Below are 15,055 nucleotides of genomic sequence, written 5' to 3' on the forward strand. Positions count from 1 at the left end.
AAGACCAAAGCCTTTGCGGATGATGTAGTAATAATGTCAGAAGAGCCAACAATCGCAATAGAACATATATTAAAGGAAATTGACCAGTTCGGAGAGATAGCAGGCTTCAAATTAAATAAGACAAAAACAAAAATCTTAAGTAAAAACATGGACCAAAGGGTAATAGAAATAATACAACAACAATCACAGATAGAAGTCACTAAGAAAGTCAAATACTTAGGAATCTGGATAACACCTAAAAACATAGACTTGTTCAAAAACAATTATGAGCTGACATGGAAGGGAATAAAAAAGGACCTGGAAATATGGGGAAGGTTGAAATTGTCATTCTGGGGAAGAATCAACACAATTAAGATGAATGTCCTACCAAGGTTGATGTTCCTATTTCAAACCATACCTATAATTAAGGGAATCCGAATCTTTAAAGAATGGCAAAGAGTACTCTCAAGATACATCTGGCAGGGCAAAAAACCTAGAATTCAGTTCAAATTATTAACAGACATAAAGGAAAGAGGAGGTTTTGCCCTGCCAGATTTGAAGCTATACTATGAAGCTACATGTCTTTGCTGGATAAAAGACTGGATAAAGCTGGCAAATAAGGAGCTACTCGACTTGGAGGGCTTCGAAAATAGATTTGGTTGGCACGCCTACTTATGGCGGAATAAAAGGAAAGTACATAAGGGGTTTGAAAACCACATCTTTAGAGGGCCACTAATTGAAATATGGGAAAGGTATAAAAACCTGCTAGAACCGAAAACACCACATTGGCTGTCGCCTCTGGAAGCAGAGAGCATAAAGACGATTAATATGAGAAGTAATTGGGTAACGTATAGTCAACTAGTAATTAAAGAAGATGGGAAATGGAAACTAAAACCATACGAGCAAGTAAAGGAATATGTATATGACTGGCTAAAGTATCATCAGGCAAATGAGATGTTTAGAAGAGATACTAGAGAAAGAGGTTACATAGATAAAGACTCCAAATTCCAGATAGAGATGATAAACAATGAAGTGAAAATTATATCAAAGATGTATAGGATGTTGCTTAACTGGAATTTGGGGGACGAGGTAACCAAACCGGTGATGATTCGATGGGCAAGGGATATAGGCCATACCATACAATTTGAGGATTGGGAGAAACTTTGGAAGGATGGGCTAAACTTTACAGCTTCTATATTGATAAAGGAAAATGTCATGAAGATGTTTTATAGGTGGTATTTAACACCTACAAAATTGTCAAAAATGTACAAAGTGGACAATAGGTGCTGGAAATGCAAGGATAAAGAGGGCTCCTTCTACCACATGTGGTGGGAGTGTGGAAAAGTGAAACAGTTTTGGGGAAAAATTTACACCGAATTAAAGAGGATTTTAAAATATACGTTCACAAAGAAATCAGAGATTTTCCTATTAGGACTGCTGGGACAGGAGATTAAGAAGATCATAGATTAGTATACTATGCGTTTACAGCAGCAAGGGTAGTCTTAGCCCAGAGGTGGAAGCAGCAGGAAATACCAACGATACAAGAGTGGAGATCAAAGTTATTAGACTACGCGGAACTAGATAAAATGACAGGGAAAATCAGGTATGCAAGAGACCAAAAGTTCATTAAGGATTGGGAAAAATATGTAGACTATCTGGAATACATCAGTGAGGGACAAACAACGCTAAGGGGATTTAGAGATGTGCTGTGACAAAACATGAACTATTGCACATTGTAAATAGGAGATAAAGATATGAATAATGACAATAAAACTTAGGGAATGCGTAACTTTATGGATTACTTCGAATGATTTTCGGATAAGCTGAAGGAAGTGCCAAAAGGGATAGCTAAGAGATTGGTTTGAAGTGAAAATTATAAATTTGTGTATTCTTTTGTATTTGTTTCTTTTCGTATGTGGGTGTGTATGTATCTGTACTATATGTTTAATTTAGTGTAAGTTTTGTGTGTCTGTTTTTTTTCTTATGGAACCACGCAATAAAAAAGAATTTGGCAAAAAAAAAAAAAAAAGCTTAAGGTCTGGCAGGGCAAATCCACCTCTTTCTTTATTTTATTTTATTTTATTAAAAGTAATATTTATTCAAATTTTCAAAAATACAAAAAATCAAAAACATCAACAAAATAACATAAAAGAAGAAAAAAGATAAAACAGAAAAAAACAAAAAAGGTATAGATTCAAATTGCATCATCTCATTAGCTTGTGTCCTCGACCTCCTCACACCTCCCTTTTTGTATTCTAATTTGTTCATTATTTCAGCAAATTCTTCCCATACTTCTCAATTTTTATTTAAATAATTTATCTTAGCAATCTTTCTCAATTTACCATTGTTGTCTTTAACTTTATCTTACCTTCAAGACCATAGACTTCAAAATTTAGAATTTAAACCATATTTATACCGTATTTTTCGCTCTATAACACGCACCCGACCATAACACGCATGTAGTTTTTAGAGGAGGAAAACAAGAAAAAAAAAATTCTAAACGAAACAGTGGATGTATGATTTTTGTGCTTCATACTGTGGCCACAGACATGTGATCTGACGGTGAGTTTGGGGTAGCCCAATGCAAAAATCCTGAGGATCCATGTGGATCCATGTTTGTAACAATGTTTTTGCACCACTGCAGCCCCAGGCAACAGTGGGTGCGTAATTTTTTTTGGTACAAACTGTAGCCATGGACATGCTATGTGACCTGATGGTGAATTTGGGTTGACCCAGTGCAAAAATCCTGAGGATCCATGTGGATCTGTGCTTTGTAACCACGTTTTAAGTGGGGAGGGAAGGAAAAGCACTTAAGGGACAAGGAGCACGCATGGAGCAGGCTCTGCTTCTCTCCCCCCCCCCCTTAGCAAGCTGAAAAACTTTGCTGAAGGGACAGTGAGCCTGCTTGCTTTAAAGGAGCCTGCCGGACAGGAGCTGCTTACACGAGTGTAAGTGGCTCCTGTCCGGTAGGCTCCTTTAAAGCAAGCAGGTTCTGCTTCTCTCCCTCCTTAGCGAGCTGAAAAACTTTGCTGGAGGGACAGAGAGCCTGCTTGCTTTAAAGGAGCCTGCCGGACAGGAGCTGCTTACACGAGTGTAAGTGGCTCCTGTCCAGTAGGCTCCTTTAAAGCAAGCAGATTCTGCTTCTCTCCCTCCTCCCCCTCCCCCCCACCCTTAGCGAGCTGAAAAGCAAAGCGGGAGGACACTGAAAATCTTGCCTGCTATTTCCAGCAAAGCGAGAGGAAAGAGATACAGAGAACCAGCTTGCTTTAAAGGAGCCAACCGGACAGGAGCCGCTTACACTCCTGTAAGCGGCTCCTCTCTCACTTTGCTCCTTTAAAGCAAGCAGGCTCTGCTTCTCTCCCTCCCCTCCCCCCTTAGCGAGCTGAAAGAGCGAGAGGGGAGAAGAGCCGCTGAGTGGGGAGGAGGGAGAGAAGCAGAACCTGCTTGCTTTAAAGGAGCCAACCGGACAGGAGCCGCTTACACGAGTGTAAGCGGCTCCTCTCCCCTCTCGCTTTGCTCCTTTAAAGAAGCAGGCACTCTGTCCCTCTCTCCTCCCCATTCAGCGGCTCTTCTCCCGCTGGAAACCACCCACGGAGGGAAGCATTCGCTCCTTAACACGCACAGACATTTCCCCTTACTTTCTAGGAGGAAAAAAACGCGTGTTATGGAGCGAAAACTACGGTACTTAACTCCTTCAAGCCTTTCTGCTAAAGCCAATTGGTTCCTTTCCAGCACAATCTGCTATTTCATTAATATTACACAGAAATAAAAAGATATATAAAAAGAGGTTCTCTTCTAATTTTGTCCGTCGTCCCTTCTTCCTGGTTTCGGGTTGTGTCAGTCCTTTCTTCCCTTTAAGTCTTAACCATCAATCCGGTGTTCTGATGTCTGAGGCTCTCAGGTCACTTCCATGTCCCCTCTGCTGGTTTTCTTGTTCCTGTTTATGATAAGACACTTCCTTGTCCCTTGTTGAATTCTTTCATAGTTTCTTCCCTTTCTCCTTGGGGAGTAGGTCTCTGGGGAATTCCATGCAGTCGTAGTCTCCATTTTCTTTCATCAAGTTGTTCCATTCCCCACAGTCCCACTCCCCTATGCTGATTGTGTAATCCAAGCAATAGTTGTTCCAGAGATACTTATCATTTTGTTTCACAGTCCCACTAGAGCTAAGAATTTCCATAACTCCAAAAACTTGCAGACACTCTTCAAGTTCGATGACTTTAGATCTCTCCCTTTGTAACTTTTGAGGTGCAATCGCAACCTCTTCCATCTTCCACTGCCCTTGGACTTGCCTTGAGTCAGTTTCCTGAATTGGTTGTAGTGAAGTTTCTTTCTCTTCTTTTCCTGTCAGTTCATACTTTCTGGCTACAGCAGCCATAAAATCCAGCTTTTCATTCATCAAGTTCATATCCTCATGCAGCTGCTGCAGCAAAGCATTCACTTTGCCAAGGGCAGAAGGTGGAATTTCCTCTCTGCTCATTTCTGTTCAAGGTCAAGTATCTGGTCCCACGCTGATTCTCACAGCTGTTATGTCTCCCTGTGGACTGCAGCAAAAAAATTGACAAGCTCCCTCTAGGGGACACAGTTTCTATTTAACGCCCATCTTTAAAATGTATCCAACAAAGGAAAATTTACTTTCAATTTTCTAGTACTTTGTTTCCTTACAATACAAAAAAGCAGAGAGCAACATTAAAGTTAATTTGTTTCTCTTTTATTTCTATCTGTCCAAGAATATTCCGTTTTCTTCAAAGATTACTGTCCTGACGTCCCGTCCCCGGGTTTGGGACGTTGGAAATTTATATTCCTTTACTCTCTTTCTGCAGGGTTAGACGGTCAAAGTTCTTCCCCCCCCCTTTCCTCCTGTTGTCAAGAGGGTTTTGGTGGTCATGGGTGCAGGAAATTTCAATCTTAAGATCAAATTCCAGGCCATTTAGCTTGTACGATCTTTGCTTCAGTCTGTTTACAAAAAGTGGAAGGCGGACTTCCTGTTTAGACCTTCCCGCTTCGTTACCTAATTCAAAGATTTTTCCTTAGTCAAATCTTCCGTTTTTACTCATGGGTACTTGTTTAGAGTCCAAATGTCATCAGGAAAAAGTCAGCGCTCTCCAGCGATGGCTGTGCGGCTTCCCTCCGTGAAAATAGCAATCGGTCCGCTGCACCACGCTGCTCATCCCACTTCGCTCCGGAGCCCCAAAAGGGGGTTTCCTTGCGAGTAGGGGAGGCGCTCTTGGTGCTCTGCCGAACCCCACGTCCCCAGGCTTCTCCACCTGGGGTTTCTAGCGGGTCCCCACCTTCGCCGCAGTGGGAAGACCCAGTTTCCACGGAGCCCATTCCTCCGGTCGGAGGAACTCCGCCATTCGCCGATGGTGCTAACCCGGAAGTCCAAATCCACCTGTTTCTTTAGCATCAGTTAATATCTTAAATTTTATTTGAGGCTTCTTGCCCTGCCAGACAAATCTAGAAATATCTCTCTGCCACTTCTTGAAACAATCCATTTTATCCACAATTTGCAATGTTTGAAACAAAAACAGCATCCTTGGCAATACATTCATTTTTATCACAGCAATCCGGCCTAGCAATGATAACTTCAAATTTGATCATATTTCTAAATCCTTTTTCACTTCCATCCAGCATTTTTCATAATTGTCTTTAAATAAATTTACAAGACAGAGCTGTTCCACCAGGCCTTTGGTCAGGGCGCAGCCTGACTCCCTCCTCTGGCAACCCGCACAGAATTTTGCTTAATCGGTTGCCATCAATTTGATTTTAATTAATTTTTATAATGAAATATTTTTAGAATGTGTGATTATTTGACTGTTTGATTATTTGATTGTTGTTAGCCGCCCTGAGCCCGGCTTCGGCTGGGGAGGGCGGGATATAAATAAAATTTATTATTATTATTATTATTATTTATTCTTGGCAGTCACATTAACCCCTAGGTATTTCACTTTCTTAACCAGTGTTAATCCTGTCTCCTTCTGAAACCTCTCTCTCTCAATCACTGTTAGATTTTCCTCTAAAACCTTGTTGTTGTTTAGTCATTTAGTTGTGTCTGACTCTTCGTGACCCCATGGACCAGAACACGCCAGGCACCTCTGTCCTCCACTACCTCCCGCAGTTTGGTCAAACTCATGCTGGTAACCTCAAAAACCTTAGTTTTCATCTTTTGTTGTTGTTTAGTCGTTTAGTCGTGTCCGACTCTTCGTGACCCCATGGACCAGAGCACGCCAGGCACCTCTGTCCTCCACTACCTCCCGCAGTTTGGTCAAACTCATGCTGGTAACCTCGAAAACACTATCCAACCATCTCGTCCTCTGTCGCCCCCTTCTCCTTGTGCCCCCCATCTTTCCCAGCATCAGTGTCTTCTCCAGGGAGTCTTCTCTTCTCATGAGGTGGCCAAAGTACTGGAGCCTCAGCTTCACGATCTGTCCTTCCAGTGAGCACTCAGGGCTGATTTCCTTAAGAATGGATGCGTTTGATCTTCTTGCAGTCCATGGGACTCTCAAGAGTCTTCTCCAGCACCATAATTCAAAAGCATCAATTCTTCGGCGATCAGCCTTCTTTATGGTCCAGCTCTCACTTCCATACATCACTACTGGGAAAACCATGGCTTTAACTATACGGACCTTTGTTGGCAAGGTGTCGTCTCTACTTCTCAAGATGCTGTCTAGGCCTGTCATTGCCCTTCTCCCAAGAAGCAGGCGTCTTTTAATTTTGTGGCTGCTGTCACCATCTGCAGTGATCATGGAGCCCAAGAAAGTAAAATCTCTCACTGCCTCCATTTCTTCCCCTTCTATTTGCCAGGAGGTGATGGGACCAGTGGCCATGATCTTCGTTTTTTTGATGTTGAGCTTCAGACCATATTTTGCGCTCTCCTCTTTCACCCTCATTAAAAGGTTCTTTAATTCCTCCTCACTTTCTGCCATCAAGGTTGTGTCATCTGCATATCTGAGGTTGTTGATATTTCTTCCGGCAATCTTAATTCCAGCTTGGGATTCATCCAGCCCAGCCTTTCGCATGATGTATTCTGCATATAAATTAAATAAGCAGGGAGACAAAATACAGCCTTGTCGTACTCCTTTCCCAATTTTGGACCAATCAGTTGTACTCCTTTCCCAATTTTGGACCAATCAGTTGTTCCATATCCAGTTCTAACTGTAGCTTCTTGTCCCACATAGAGATTTCTCAGGAGACAGATGAGGTGATGAGGCACTCCCATTTCTTTAAGAATTTGCCATAGTTTGCTGTGGTCGACACAGTCAAAGGCTTTTGCATAGTCAATGAAGCAGAAGTAGATGTCTTTCTGGAACTCTCTAGCTTTCTCCATAATCCAGCGCATGTTTGCAATTTGGTCTCTGGTTCCTCTGCCTCTTCTTAATCCAGCTTGCACTTCTGGGAGTTCTCGGTCCACATACTGCTTGAGCCTTCCTTGTAGAATTTTAAGCATAACCTTGCTAGCGTGTGAAATGAGTGCAATTGTGCGGTAGTTGGAGCATTCTTTGGCACTGCCCTTCTTTGGGATTGGGATGTAGACTGATCTTCTCCAATCTTCTGGCCACTGCTGAGTTTTCCAAATTTGCTGGCATATTGAGTGTAGCACCTTAACAGCATCATCTTTTAAAATTTTAAATAGTTCAGCTGGAATACCATCACTTCCACTGGCCTTGTTATTTGCAGTGCTTTCTAAGCCCGTTTGACTTCACTTTCCAGGATGTCTGGCTCAAGGTCAGCAACCACACTACCTGGGGTGTACGAGACATCCATATCTTTCTGGTATAATTCCTCTGTGTATTCTTGCCACCTCTTCTTGATGTCTTCTGCTTCTGTTAGGTCCTTACCACTTTTGTCCTTTATTATGGTAATCTTGTTTTCATCTTATTCAACTTAAATCCCGCTACCTGACCAAATTCTTGAATCAGTTCCAATACTCTTTTGGAACTTTAGATTCTGGCTCCTGTAATGTCAATACCAGATCATTGGCAAATGCTTTCAATTTGTACTGTTTAGCTCCGACTTGTATACCTTTATTTTATTTTTTTAAATAATATTTATTAAGATTTTCAAAAATACAGAAAGTAAAGATTAAAATACATTCAAAGCCTTATTTTCGTACATCCACTTTCCGGGACTCCCCCCTTCCCCCACCCCTACCATATTCCCCTTTCATATTGTTGGCTCCACAAGCTCTCAATTCTAATTAAAACTTAATTTGTTTAGACCATTATTCAAATTTAGAATTTATACACTCCTCATCAATACCCTTAATAAAAGACAAATGTTCTCTCCCCAGGGCCCACCCCATTTCATTCCACAATTTCCCTTTTTTTAATGATAAAGACACCCCACACAATAGAAATATAAGAAATAAGAAATAAAGAATATAATAGATGAAAAAGAACCAATTCCGGAAAAAAAAAGTTGACAAGCCTTTGGATTTTAGTTCTCCCCCCCCCCCTGTCCCCGGTTTAATTTCCCCCCGACCATCAAACCATGGTGTCTGCCTGGAATTCTTAAAATCCATAAATCACATATTTCCCCCAACTCCTTGCTGGCTTTTTCTTTTTATAATTATTTTTTAAAACATTTAACTTCAAATCATTGATAAAACTATAATAAAACTCCCTCCATTGTTCTTTCCAAGTTGTAGTCCAATTTCCTCTTGTTCCACTGCTGAAACGTTCTAATTCAGAAGTTTAGTAACTCTGCAGGGATTATTGTTATTCAGGGGCAAAAACTTGCGTTCAGTCCCTTCCTTTCTTCAATAGAAAATTCTATTGTCTCCTTTAGATAAACACCCTGTAGACAAGATGTTATTTCCGTTTTGCAGCTTTCCCAGAAGATAACCAGTCCTGTAAAATTCCAATGGTATTTTTCCACTTACGACCATCTTTGTAATGTCCCGAAACTCCTCAAGGGGGATTGTTGTAACTTTGTTTTCTCTAGTCCAAAAGTCCGATTGTTATCCATGTTTTCGCCATTTTGTATCCAAGTTTTAGCGGGTTGTAGCAAATTGTAACAAATTTAACCAGCAAAGTTCTCATAGTAAAATCCACTCTGCTTTCCAACTTTGACAGCTACTTTGACAGCTGTCAAAGTCTCCGACTCTTTTCACCAGTCTCTCTCTTCAATCACCCCGGTTCCCAGGGGGGGGGTTACGTTTCCCTTCTCCCTCAATTCCTCCTCCAGCACAGTTCTTGTAGTTCCCCATCGTGGAATTCTTAGTTTTTATCAGCAATACAAGTCTTTTTGGACCTTGGTTTCCCCATCCTTGTTTTGGAAGGTTTACAGTAGGGAGGGGACTGACTTCCTTTTTGGATCCCCCCCCCCCGCTCATATCCAATCCGAAAAAAATTTTCTTTTTTTTCTCCTTTTGAACCCGGTTTCCAAATTACTCACGGGTTGTTGTTAAGAAGTCCGAATTTTCAATGGAAGAAGTCAGCGCTCTCCGCCGGATGGCATGCAGAGGACTCAAAGCACCACGCTTCTCCCCGGCACCCGATCCGTAGCCTTTAAAAAGGCTCCTTCACGAGTCGGGAGGGCGCTAACGGTGCCAGCCGAGTCTCCATGTCCACGGCCTCCGTGGCCGTGGTTTTTAAGGGTCCCCGCATCGCCGGTGCGGTAGGACCCAGCCCCTGCCGAGCAGGCTCCCTCCGGAGCTCGGAGGGAGTCCGCCATTCGGCGATGGCGCCAACCCGGAAGTCCGACTTGTATACCTTTAACCAATGGATCCTTCTAATCATATTTAAAAGGACCTCCAGGACCGATATAAAAAGCAAAGGAGAAATTGGCCAACCTTGTCGTGTTCCTTTCTCTATCTTAAATTCTTCCGTCACCACATTGTTGACAATTAATTTAGCCTTTTGTTCTGAATAGATTGCACCTATACCATTTCCAAAACCTTGGCCAACCCCCATCCCCTGTAAATTCTTCTTCATAAAACTCCAGGAAATATTGTCAAAGGCTTTCTCCGCGTCCACAAATATCAAAACTGCTTTGGTGTTAATATTCACTTGTAATTTTTCTAAAATGTTAATTATATTCCTCGTATTGTCAGACAAGTGCCTGCCCGGGAGAAAGCCCGCTTGATCTTTATGTATTTCTTCTACTAAAACCTTTTTTAGTCTTTTAGTTATGATATCTGCAAAAATTTTATAATCCACATTGAGCAAAGATATGGGGCGGTAGTTCTTAAGCTGTGCCTTCTCAGACTCTGTTTTCGGTATAAGTGTAATATAAGCTTCCTTCCACAACTCTGGTGCCTTTTTCCCTTCCAATATTTCATTGCAAACTTTCTTTAAAGGTTGTACTAACCATTCTTTCAAGGATCTATAATATCTTGAAGTCAAACCATCCGGCCCTGGAGATTTGCCTAATTGCATGTTCTGATTGGCCCCTTCTACCTCCTGCTCTGTTATTTTGTAATTCAACATTAGCTTATTTTCTTGAGATTTTTTTGTAGTCCATTTATTTTCAAAAAACGATCAATGTCCATTTCTTTCTGCGTCTCCTGTGTATATAGTTGTTTAAAGTACCTCTGAAAGCACTTCCTGATCTCCACTGGATTCTGTATACTATTTCCCTCCACTTCCAAATTCGTAATGGTATTGAGTTTTTGTCTCATCTGTTTAATTTTCCATTCTATTTCCTGGTTCATCATTTTCATATATTGTACTTGATATAACTTTATCTCTTTCAGAATCTCCTGTGACTTTGGTTTCACTCTCAGTTTCTTCTCTCCTTCCTTTATTTTCTCCAAAATCTTATCTTTATTTTTCATTTTGCGCTCTCTTCTTAATTGCATTCTGTTGTATCAAAAATCCTCTCATAGCTGCTTTACTTGCGTCCCAGATTACTCTTTTTCAACAGTGGTGTTCATATTTATCTCAAAGTAGTCCCTCAAGGTTTTTTGGGCCTTCTTAGTCACATCTTCATTCCTAAACAAAGTGTCATTCATCCTCCATCTAAAGGAACCAATTGGTGTTAGTTTCATTTCCATCTTCACAGCATTGTGGTCGGAGCAAGTTTTAGGGCAGATTTCCACTTTTCTAGTCTTCGGAGCCAGCCCTCTAGTTACCCAAATTTGGTCAATTCTTGTCCATGTCATTTTGGCCTCAGAGAAGAAAGTTCCCTCTCTTCCCAAGGGGTTCTTCGTTCTCCAAATGTCAACTAAATCCATATTGTCAGTCATGTCAAAACAAGTTTTTGGTAGTCTACCATACTTAGTAACTACCTGTCTCTGTGCCTTGTCCATATTTGTAGTCACCACTCCATGTCCCCCATCAAAATCATATTGTAATCCATATGGTCCATCAGAGTCTCATGTAACTTCTTAAAAAATTCCGATTTCCCCTTGTTTGGTGCATAGATGCCTACTATCAAAAATTTCTCTCCTTGTGATTGAATTTCAATTGCAACAAATCTTCCTTGGTCATCTTTAAATATAAATTTTGGTGATAGGCATAAATTACTACTCCTCTTTTTTAAACTTTGTCTGATGAAATAAATTCATGGCCCAGTCTTTTATTACTCAATACCTTCCTGTGTAGCCTTATCACATGTGTTAGAATACACCAACTAACTTATACGGGGGAGAAACCATTGGAACGTATTGAATGTGGGACGAGCTTCAACAGGGAGGATAAACTTACATTACACTGGCGAACTCCCAAAGGGGAGTAGCTTAAGTCAATATGGAACCTTAGGAAACTTCTGCTAACTCAAATGGGAAAAACCAGATTTATGAAATGTGGAAAAAGCTTCAGAGGGAGTGGAGACCTTAATATTCATAAGATAATTCACACAGGTGGGAAACCATATAAATGTATGGAGTTTTCCGCTCAGGTTTCCCAGATTTCCTGGGAAGTAAGATGATTGTCAAGTCTCTGGATGTACAGAAAAAAATTTGTGTTGGTTTTCAATAATAATAATATTTATTACCACGCCCATCTGGCTGTATTTCCCCCGCCACTCTGGGTGGCTTCCAACAAAATATTGAAATACAATAGTCCTTCAGATATTAAAAGCTTCCCTAAACAGGGCAGCCCACCAGATGTCTTTTAAAGTCTGGTGGGCTGTTTTTTCCTTTGACATATGGTGGGAAGTTATTCCACAGGGAGGGCACCACTACTGAGAAGGCCCTCTATCTGGTTCCCTGTAACTTTGCTTCTCACAGTGAGGGACCTGCCAGAAGGCTCTTGGTGCTGGACCTCCATGTCCAGGCAGAACGATGGAGGTGGAGACTCTACTTCAGGTATACTGGATCGAGGCCGTTTAGCGCCTTAAAGGTCAGCACCAATGCTTTGATTTGTGCTCAGAAATGCAATGGGAGCCTATGTTGGTCTTTCAATACCAGTGTAATGTGGTCTTGGCGGCTGCACCCCATCACCAGTCTAGCTGCCACATTCTGGATTAATTGTTGTTTCCAGATCACCTTCAAAGGTAGCCCCACGTAGAGTCCATTGCAGTAGTGCAAGTGGGAGATAACTGGTGCATGCACTAGTCTGGCAAGACAGTCTGCGGGCGGATAGGGTCTCAGCCTGCGTACCAGATGGAGCTTGTAAACAGCTGCCCTGGACATGGAATTGACCTGTGCTTCCATTGACAGCTGCAAGTCCAAAATGACTCCCAGGCTGCGCACCTGGTCTTTTAGGGGTACAGTTACCCCATTCAGAACCAGGGAGTCCTCCACACCTGCCTGCCTCCTGTCCCCTCAAAACAGGACACCTGCCTTGTCAGCATTCAACTTTAATATGTTAGCTGCCATCCATCCTCAAACCGCCTCCAGACACTCACACAGGACCTTCACCATCTTCACTGGTTCTGATTTGAAAGAGAGGTGGAGCTGGGTTTCCGCATACTGATGAACACCCAGCCCAAACCCCCTGATCTCTCCCAGCGGCTTCATGTAGATGTTGAAAAGCATGGGGAGAGGACGGAACCCTGAGGCACCCCACAAGTGAGAGCTCAGGGATCTGAACACTCATCCCCCAACACCACTCAACCCCCAACAACATTTTCTGAACACGGCCCAAGAGGAAGGAGCGGAACCACTGTATAACAGTGCCTCTAGCTCCCAGGCCCTCTAGACGGTCCAGAAGGATGTTATGGCTGATGGTGTCAAATGCCTCTAAAAGATCCAGCAGAACTATGAAACAGCTCTCACCTTCCAACTCTACAGTTCTCTGGTGCAGGTTTGTGCAGATTTTTAGGTACAAGTTGGATGCAAGGGGTGCATAGGATTGCAGTCCATCTTATTCACCGTCGGCTTGGGAATAAGTCCCACTGATCATGATGAGCCTCGCAGGCGAATAGACTGCTGCTGTGCAGTCCTGCTTTTTAAATAAATGTTCCTTTTCAGATAATACAGAGCATGGTGAAATCAAAATAAATAAAATCTACCCTTCAGTAGTTTCAAGCACTACTACAGGTTCCACATCATATCTGCACTGCATTGTTTACTGTGGCAGCACCTGCACTTTGGAACTCCCCGCCTATTACAATAAAGCACATGCCTTTGCTAGACTCTTTCCAAGCACCTGCTAAAAGCATTCTTGTTTAGGCAAGCATACCCAGGGACACGGGTGGCGCTGTGGGTTAAACCACAGAGCCTAGGGCTTGCCGAAAAGTACGTCAAAGTGCAAGTAGATAAATAGGTACTGCTCCAGCGGGAAGGTAAACGGCGTTTCCGTGCGCTGCTCTGGTTCACCAGAAGCGCCTTGGTCATGCTGGGCACATGACCTGGAAGCTGTACGCCAGCTCCCTCGGAAAATAAAGCGAGATAAGCGCCGCAACCCCAGAGTCGGCCACAATGGTCAGGGGTCCCTTTACCTTTACCAGATACTTAGGAAGTGGAAGTAATTTTAATCTGTTTTAATATTTTAGCTTTTGTATGTTTTAAAGTAGGGTTCTAGTTTTTTCTTTGCTGTGGTGTTCTTTTTGTTTGTTTTGGGAAACCCCTCTGCAGGTTTTTTAAAATAAATTTTATTCAATTAATAAATATAAACAAAATAACACAAGCCAAAACACAATCCATCCTAAGTATCTCTCTACAGTGCAGTTCCTTAAAATATCATCTGAACAAAATTGGTGAAGCAGTAAAGAGTTTATCGAGGACAATACATTCTTGCAAAAGCGGGGCTCCAAAGCAGGCACAGTCCAGCTGGGGCAAAGAATGAGTTTATATTCCCTATGCACACGTTCCCTCCCTCGTCTCCCCATTGGTTGGGTGCTGCAAGGATCTCCTTCCCCCAATTATCAAATAACAGACAAGAGGCTGAACGTGGAGAGAAATTTCTCCTTCCTCCTCTGAGTTGCCTCCACTTCCGGCTTCACCAGCAGAGATAAAATCGGGGCTTGCAAAGGAGGGAGGGGAGGAGGCGGGAAGGGGGGCTGCATTGTGCGGAGGCGGAGGAGGGGGCTGCTTCCTAATTAAGCCTCCTAATTAAGCGCCCTCACTGCCTGCCTCTCACGAGGGGGCTCCCATTCCCGCCCCCGCTGCCCGGGATTTCGGGTGAGTGCAAAGCCAATGGCGGGGAAGGAGGGAAGGGGCTTTGCGAGGGGGTCCAGGATGAGAAGCCCCGGGACGGGGAGAAGAGAAGGGAAGGGAGCTCTTTTCTTAAAGGGGGCCTGGAGGGGAGAAACTTCCTCCTGCAGGGATCTGGTGGAAAGGGAGTTGCAGGGAAGGAGGGGGGAGAGGGGAGAGAGGTGGGCATTGCTGGCCAGGCTTGCAATAAAAATAATAATAATAATAATTTTGATATTTATATCCCGACCATCTGGCTAGGTTTCACCAGCCTCTCTGGGCAGCTAACAACATCTATAAAATGTCAAATGTTAAAAACTTCCCAATACAAGGCTGCCTCCATATGTCTTCTAAAAGTTCTGAAGTTCTTTATCTCTTTGACGCTGGAAGTGAGGGCACCATTACCTAGAACAGTGTTTCCCAACCTTTTTTGGGCAAAGGCACACTTGTTTGATGAAAAAATCTCGAGGCACACCACCATTACAGCCCTGTGACGTCAGCGCGCAGCGTCACGCCGGGAGGGACGCACGAAAGTGTAAGTTTCAATTTTTTCCCCCT

The 15,055-nt window shown here is 42.8% G+C and overlaps 2 protein-coding genes across 2 annotated transcripts in view; both read left to right on the top strand.

Moving 5' to 3' along the window:
* The window catches only part of LOC308580642 (uncharacterized protein), a 72,310-nt gene that overhangs the window by 17,809 nt on the left and 39,446 nt on the right, over nucleotides 1-15,055 (top strand). Inside the window, exon 2 of the mRNA XM_081182595.1 lies at nucleotides 10,424-14,485. The gene's annotated coding sequence lies outside the window, so the exon portion shown is untranslated. The remainder of the gene's footprint in view (nucleotides 1-10,423; nucleotides 14,486-15,055) is intronic.
* Nucleotides 1-15,055, top strand: part of LOC308580547 (uncharacterized protein) — a 147,209-nt gene that overhangs the window by 13,652 nt on the left and 118,502 nt on the right. The window lies entirely within an intron of this gene.

The sequence above is a fragment of the Podarcis bocagei genome (assembly GCF_964188305.1).
Source record: "Podarcis bocagei genome assembly, chromosome: 2".
NCBI classification, from domain to species: Eukaryota; Metazoa; Chordata; class Lepidosauria; order Squamata; family Lacertidae; genus Podarcis; species Podarcis bocagei.